This window comes from Ursus americanus, chromosome 18, assembly GCF_024610735.1.
Source record: "Ursus americanus isolate L20-20 chromosome 18, mUrsAme1.1.p, whole genome shotgun sequence".
Classification (NCBI taxonomy): domain Eukaryota; kingdom Metazoa; phylum Chordata; class Mammalia; order Carnivora; family Ursidae; genus Ursus; species Ursus americanus.
In genome coordinates this window covers 13,246,466-13,254,221 of record NC_142144.1, presented here as the reverse complement: position 1 = coordinate 13,254,221, position 7,756 = coordinate 13,246,466, and the positions used below count along the sequence as shown (strand labels likewise).

General features: G+C 41.4%; 1 long non-coding RNA gene across 9 annotated transcripts in view; it reads left to right on the top strand.

Moving 5' to 3' along the window:
* Window positions 1-80: 80 nt before the first annotated feature.
* LOC123788012 (uncharacterized) overlaps window positions 81-7,756 on the top strand; it is a 134,407-nt gene continuing 126,731 nt past the window's right edge. For 4 of the 9 annotated variants that reach the window (XR_015727324.1, XR_015727320.1, XR_015727322.1 and 1 more), the window contains exons 1-2: window positions 96-250; window positions 3,595-3,690. This is a non-coding gene — a long non-coding RNA (uncharacterized LOC123788012). Of the gene's footprint in view, window positions 251-3,594; window positions 3,691-7,518; window positions 7,738-7,756 lie in introns of all 9 variants that reach the window. The other 5 variants (XR_015727323.1, XR_015727326.1, XR_015727325.1 and 2 more) reach the window with 5 other exon arrangements.

The following is a 7,756-nucleotide window of genomic DNA, read 5'->3' as shown; positions in this document are numbered from 1 at the left end:
AGGGGGACACGCCCCCCCCCCCACGCTCCGCCCGTCCGCCCGCCCCTCCGGAGAGGCCCGCTGGGGCTGAGGGGCGTGGCCCGGGGGGCGGTGCGGCCCCAAGCCGGGGTCCAGGCCCAAGAGCGGCACCGGAAGGGAGGGGCGGGCGCCGGGGAGTGCGGGGCGCTGGCTGAAGATATTGGGGAGGGGGCTGAAGGGGTGGCCTGAGGAAAAGATGCACGCGAGGGAGAGCAGCCTTCTGGGCAGACGAGTAAGAGGAAAATGGCGCCCTCCCTGGGGGGGTGGGGTCCGAGTGGAGGCGAGGAGGTGGAGGGGCACCTGTGTGTGGCCGAGGGCCGCCTGGGCTGAGAGGGTCAGTGGGTGCGAGGGGGAGGAAGCGGCGCGACGCCGTCGAGCAGGAGGGAGTGAATCCCAGTGAGGTGCGTTTATTCACCAAACTCCTTTCGGTGCACCTGCCACCCGCCCAGTGCCGCGCGCGGGGCAGACACGGTGCCGGCCCTCATGGAGTTTATAAGGGAGACAGGAGACAAACTAACCAGACCTTTCCACGTACGTAGAACGCAGTGAGGGGACCGAGGTACTCAGAATAGCAGAGGGCATCTACTTTAGTTAGGGGGCGCAGAGAAGGCCTCCGTAAGGAGGTGGCGTTGAAGTGTGACCTAAATTTGAGGGGGGGGGGGTACAGGCAGTGCGGGAGGCCAGAAACGGAATCCCAGGCAAAGCATCTGCAAGGGCATTCCCAGCCTCAAGCTCTCCGTTGGGTGGCGGCCGAAACCTTACCCTTGAGAACCAGGCTATGTTTTATTCTCCACGACTTCTCCAGATGCAAAATTTCGAAGTATGTTGATGTACCCAAGAAGGTCCACTTTTAAAAAACATTGTATTTTGAAATAAGTGCAGATATCACAAGAAGTTGCAGAGAGTGTGCAGAGAGGTTATATGTACCCTCTACCCACTTTCCCAAAAGTTACACCTTACTAACTAGTAAGTTACCAGTCTGGACATGGACAGCAGCACAAGGTGTGTGTGTGTAGTTCTGTGCCGTTATATCACATGCATCGGTGGGTGTAACCACCACTGCAATCAAGCTAGGGAGCTGTTCCATCACCACAAAGATCTCCCTTGTGGGGAGTACATTTTTCTTCTTCTTAATAGGCTCATTGTTGGGTTGTTTAATACCCAACACTGTGGTGTTTGGTTAATGTGAAACGGTAGGCTTTCTGATTTTAGCTCCTGAGCCTTGTGACTGTCAGGATGGAAACTGGAGCACGCCCGGGTCTAACAGGTGTTAAGACTGTGGCAGACCATCTTTGCTTTGGGATGCAGACTTGAGTATGTGCTGAAAGCCTGACACAGCTGTAAAGTTGACTTCCAGGCACATATGGGCAAAGAACTGTTTGCATTTTCCTGCCTGTGGAGTACAGCTTGTGCAGTCGTTTGGTTTATAAGCCTCCTGGAGAAGATAAGGAGGGGAGTACAGTAATTTAATGATCCTTCCTCTCTAAATCATCCTTGAGAAAATCCACAGCTTCATTTTTTCCATTCCGCAACGAATAAGCCCCAGAGGCATGTACTTCCTGTTTATGCTGTGGTTCCCAGGAAAAAGGAGCAAATGCACCAGCAACTAATTAAATCCTTCAATAGAGGAGGGCTTGATTACAAATTGCATATCATGAAAAACTATTTGGCTTTCACTTTGCCGGAAAAGAAAATGTTTCAAAGTGATTTTGATGTTTGTACTCCTACTTGCTCCCTTTGCTCAAGTCTCAAAGCAATCCCAGCAGCATCACTCCTGGAGATTTAGAGAAGAGGCTTCTCTCCCTTTGGGACAAAGACTTTGGTAAACACTTGTTGGCTCTGGTTTCAGATTGCATCAGTTGGAGAGCTAATTCCAGGCCCAAGTGCTGACTGAGAACTAAGAACAAGTTTTGACTTGATTTTTAAATTACCTGCAGGTTGGATGTTTCCACATTTTGATTTTAAAATGCTGAATTTTGCCTGCCCATGAAACTAGTGTATTCTGGCTTTCTCATGCAGATTCTGCATAAATGTGAAGTAGGAAAGATGTTAGGGTTTGAAGTTGACGGCGGAGAAAGAATTCTTCAGACATCTTTGGTGCAAAAAGGTGGTGTTATTATAGGACAGGGACAGGACCTGTGGACAGAAAGAGCTGCATTGGGGTTATGATGGGTGACTGATTATATACTTTCAAGTTGGGAGGGGGTTAGGGATAGCGTAAGTCTCTCTAGCATATGTAAGTCTCTAGGGAATTTTGGAAGCAAGGTTTCTAGGACCTTGAGGGGGCTAGCTATTGTTAGGAAAACGTCATTTATTACTATCTAGTAAAACCTTAGTCATGAGACCCTTCAGATGTATATCGGTGGGCCATATGCTTGGAGGATGATTACCAACATGTATCTTGGGGGAGTTAAGATATAGGGAATTTTCCAAAGGAATTTTTATATGTTAAAGTAGACTTATAGGATCCTGGAGGTCAGGATAATGTTAAGCAAAGATTGTCTTTTGCCCTTAGCAGAGTATTAACATCAAAACAGTTGAGTTTTTGTCAGTGAGCTATAAGTTGTAAGGAAATTTAATTTTTTTCTTTTGTCTTTGTTCCCCACATCAAGAACTATTAGAATTTTGGTGAATTTTTTTGTTCTAGCTGTTATTAAAGGATATTTGCATATAAGTTAGAATTAGAATATAGATCCCATATTCCTTTTATGTTTTATTTTGCTGTTATTTCCCTAGCATATTCATGGAACTAAATTAAGTATTGATTGATGGTGATAGTGATGATATTAAGACATGGATTTGTTTTAAAGACATACATGCACCACGAAGCCATGTAATTGAATAAGTCAGAGGAAATTTAATCTGTCTTTTTCCTGTGTCCATGCAAGACATGCTTTAAAAAAACAACAGGAGGATCCTTTTTTTTTTTTCCTTAAAATTGTGAATCCAGGCTGTTCTCAATGCCTTTAGTGAAATCAGCTAGTCAGACACTTTTCAGGGAACAGCAAATACCAGCAAGTTACATCTGTTTGTGGTATTTTCCCCAGGATGGGACTAACAAGTTTATCTGTTTCTCTATGTGGACTAATTCACATTTATTGTATTTCGGCAGCATTTTTATCTTATTAGCTCTTGTCTTTAAGAAATTACTCCTGGAATTGAATCATACCAGGAGTTTCACCAGAGGATTTTATATATTTGGGCTGTGGCAGCAGACCAATTAAACACAGAGTTGGTAAGAGCACTGAGAGTCGAGGTTCTCAGGTCTTATGAGAATAAACAGCATTCCTGAAACATTGATGGTATGTAATAGAGCATCTGCGGGAAGAATTTTATTAATTTGCCTTATTTATTAAGAAGTTCACTTAGCAAATATTTGCTGAGCACCTATTATGTGCCAGACATTGCTCTGGGTACTTGGGATACATCAACGAACAAAAAAAAGACAGAAATTCCTCCCCTTGTGGAGCTTACATTCTTAGTATTCCTTTCTACACGTATTAGCTTGCTAGGGCTTACACAATAAGGTACCACAGGCTGGATGGCTTTAATAACAGAAGTTTATTTTTCTTACAGTTCTGGAGGCGAGAAGTCCAAGATCAAGAGTCAGCAGAGGGGATTTCCTCTAAGGAGCCTCAGGGAAGAATCTGTCCCAGCCTCTCTCCTTGACTGGTAGGTGCCATCTTCTTCCTATGTTTTTACATTGTCTTCTGTCTGTATGCATCTGTGTCCAGATTTCCTCTTCTTACAAGGGCACCAGTTATATTGAATTAGGACCCACCGTAACCACCTCACACTACCTTAATTACCTCCTTAAAGATGCTGTCTAAAAAAAAAAAAAAAAAAAAAAAAAAGACCCTGTTTCCAAATACAGTCACATTCTGAGGTCCTAGGGGTTAGGACTTCAACATATGAATTTTAGGGGAACACATTTTAGCCCATAATATCACATGTGACTGTGGTGATCCAAATCTTTGTCTTGCCTGTTTTCTCATATCCACATCTCTGAGATACTCATAACCATTTATGTTTCCTGCAAAGTGTGTCTAGGAGACCTATAATTATGAGCAATTATTTTTCTAGACATGATTTATTTTTAATAACCACTAAAAGGAAAGTTTCTGGTTCAGAAGGATTACTCTACTTGAAATGTTGCTCCGTCCAGCCCATAGTCTACTGTTTTGGCAAAGTTATAAAAAAAATAAGGAAGAATGTTGTTGGAGAAGGAGTTTGACAGGTTATTATTTGCAGGGTACTAGGATCCATGGTAAAAACAAAACAAAACAAAACAAAAAAACCCCATTTTTTCAAACACTGTACATGAGGGGAAAGAGAAGTCTATATAATGACATTATTTTTTAATAATTCGAGTAATATCATTACCATTTTACCATCACAACTAGTTACTATTTATTTATTTATTTTTTAAAGATTTATTTATTTATTTATTCGACAGAGATAGAGACAGCCAGCGAGAGAGGGAACACAAGCAGGGGGAGTGGGAGAGGAAGAAGCAGGCTCATAGCGGAGGAGCCCGATGTGGGGCTCGATCCCAGAACACCGGGATCACGCCCTGAGCCGAAGGCAGACGCTTAACCGCTGTGCCACCCAGGCGCCCCAGTTACTATTTATTTTTATCCCATGAGGAAATTGAGATGGTTTAATCACTTGCCCAGGGTCTCACAGATTATAACTGATGTCTACCCCAAGTCTGTATGACTCTAGAGTTTAAGCCTTTAACCATTCAGAAAAGGAAAAAGAAAAAAAAAGACTCAAATGTTTCATATACAAACACTTCTGAGAAAGTGATGTATCTAAGTATCTAATTACACCTAAATGAGTACAAAAGTTTGCCTTCAGTCTTGATATATACTTAACCTTTATCTTGAAATGATATTTTATTGTTCAGTGTTTATATCATTGTTGATACGCTGTGTCAAAATGTGTCTTGTCTATCTGTCTTTGATACTGAATTTATAAAGGACACTGTCTACAACCGGGTCAGTATTTTATAGTTTATTTCATTGTACATCTTGAATTACACTGAAAATCTAAAAGAGCTGTTTAAAAGTTTGGCTTTTTTTCTTATAATTTTAAAGAATAATTTTGTTTTTCTATTGTATAAGATGAACGGGGCAGGTAAATTACCTGGAGACATCAGGAAAGGCTTCTGTGGAGCGCTGAATTTAGTAGGATAAATACAAATTAGAAAAGGATACTTTAGGAACACAGAAAAAAGCCCGTATGCATACATAGGCATATGACAGAGCTTGATATTTTGGGGAAAATGCAAGTAGTAAGATATGCAAGAAGTTGGAGCATTTGGGGCACCTGGGTAGCACAGCAGTTAAGCGTCTGCCTTCGGCTCAGGGCGTGATCCCAGCGTTCTGAGATCGAGCCCCACATCAGGCTCCTCCACTAAGAGCCTGCTTCTTCCTCTCCCACTCCCCCTGCTTGTGTTCCTTCTCTCGCTGGCTGTCTCTCTCTGTCAAAAAATAAATAAAATCTTAAAAAAAAAAAAAAAAGTTGGAGCATTAAAAAATGGCAGTGGACTAAAAGGTACATGCCAAACTTAGAAGGTAAATATGAAGCCCCTGAAAGATCTTAACAAAAGGATTGGAATGAACTCTTCCTATCAAAAGGTCATGTAATAGACAACCTGAACAGACTATGTCTATTAAAGAAATTGAATTGACAATTAATGACCTAACACAGAAGGCCCCAGGCCTAGATGGGTTCACTGGTGAATTCTACCAAACATTTAAGAAAGAAATCACACCAATTCTCTACAATCTGTTCTAGAAGATAGAAGCAGAGGGAATACTCCCTAACTTATTCTATGAGGCCACCATTCCTAACACTAAAAGCAGACAAAGACTTTATCAGAAAACTAAGAACAATATCTCTCATGAGCTTAAAGTTTTAAAGTGTAAAAGCTTTCAACAAAATATTAGCAAAATCAAACCCAACAAGGTATAAAAAGAATTAAATACAGGGGCGCCTGGGTGGCTCAGTCAGTTAAGCATCCAACCCCTGATTTCAGCTCAGGTCACGATCGCAGGGTTGTGGGACTGAGCTCTGCATTGGGCTCCATGCCGAATGTGGAGCCTACTTAAGACTCTCTCTCGTTCTCCCTCTGCCCACTACCCCCCATTAGTGCTCTCTTTCTCTTTCTCAAAAAAACCAAAAATTATATACAGCTATATGTAAAATGGTTCAACATTTGGAAGTCGGTTAATGTGATCTCTTACATCAACAGATTTAAGAAGAAAAATCACATACTTACATCAATAGATGCAGAAAAAGGATTTGACAAAACCCAATATTCATTCATCATAAAAACTCTTAGTAAACTAGGAACTGAAGAGAGCTTACTCAACATGGTAAAAAAACATGCACAAAAACCTACGATGAACAGCATGCTTAATAGTGAAAAGCATAACGCTTTCCTGTTAAGACCGGGAACAAGGCAAGGATGACTGTCATCACCCCTCCTTTTCCACATCATACTGGAAGCCCTAGCTAATGCAGTAAGATAAGAAAAGGAAGTAAAAGTGTATGCATGCAGACTGGGAAGAGAGAAAATAAAACTCTTTGCTTGCAGAATATTGTCTATGTAGAAAATCTGTACTTGTCCTCTTATGTTATTACATAAGGAAGCAATAGAAAAAGGGAAGTTAAATAAACAAATAGAAAACCCAGAGCAAGTACTTTCACATTAAATGTGGTATTGTCTTATGTAGTTTATCAATGAATATAGGACCATAAGGTTATTAAACTCTATCAATCCCACAGTATCATTTGTGAATAGTTGAGCAGAAAATACCTTTCACTACCCTTGAAGTCTTTTTTTCTTGGACCTTGAGACATAATGGCCTTGGAGCTACTGGATGCAGTTATTACATCCTTGGGAATTTTATAGGTGGTATTTGCTGATACACAGTATCTTTATTTCCAAAAACCCGTTTTAAGAAGTCAACGTTGCCCATTAAGTAATGTAAGCAGAGTAATGTAGGATTGATTATTGTGTGTGTTACCTATCTTTTTATAGTACTGAATTCAGATAGGTCATGACAAGTATCTATTCTTGTTCTCTTTCCCGTATTGATTAGTCTCCATTTATAGGAGACGCCAAGGAGTGACGTATTAGCTACTAAAACATAATAACTACCTTGTCTTAAATACCTGCTAATTGCCAGGAATCGTATTAGTTGCTTTACCCAATTATCTTCTTTAACCCTTATAAGAAAAACCCTGCCTGGTAGCTCTCAACCCCATTATAGAGGAAACTGAGCTTCCAAGAAGTCAAGTAACTTGGTCAGAGTCACATAGGGAAGCCGAAGGAGTAGTGGTTAAGAGCGCAGGCTTTGTGGGCCCTATTGCCCATATTAGATATCTTGTTCTGCCATTTCCTAGCTCCGTGATCTTGGGCAAGTTATTTAACTTCTTTAAACTTCATTTTTCTTTTCTTTTTTTTTTTTTCTTTTTTTTTTTTTAAAGATTTTATTTATTTATTTGACAGAGACAGAGACAGCCAGCGAGAGAGGGAACACAAGAAGGGGGAGTGGGAGAGGAAGAAGCAGGCTCATAGCAGAGGAGCCTGATGTGGGGCTCGATCCCACAACACCGGGATCACGCCCTGAGCCGAAGGCAGACGCTCAACCGCTGTGCCACCCAGGCGCCCCTAAACTTCATTTTTCTTATCTGCAAAATGGAAAAGTAAGTGAAATAATCCATG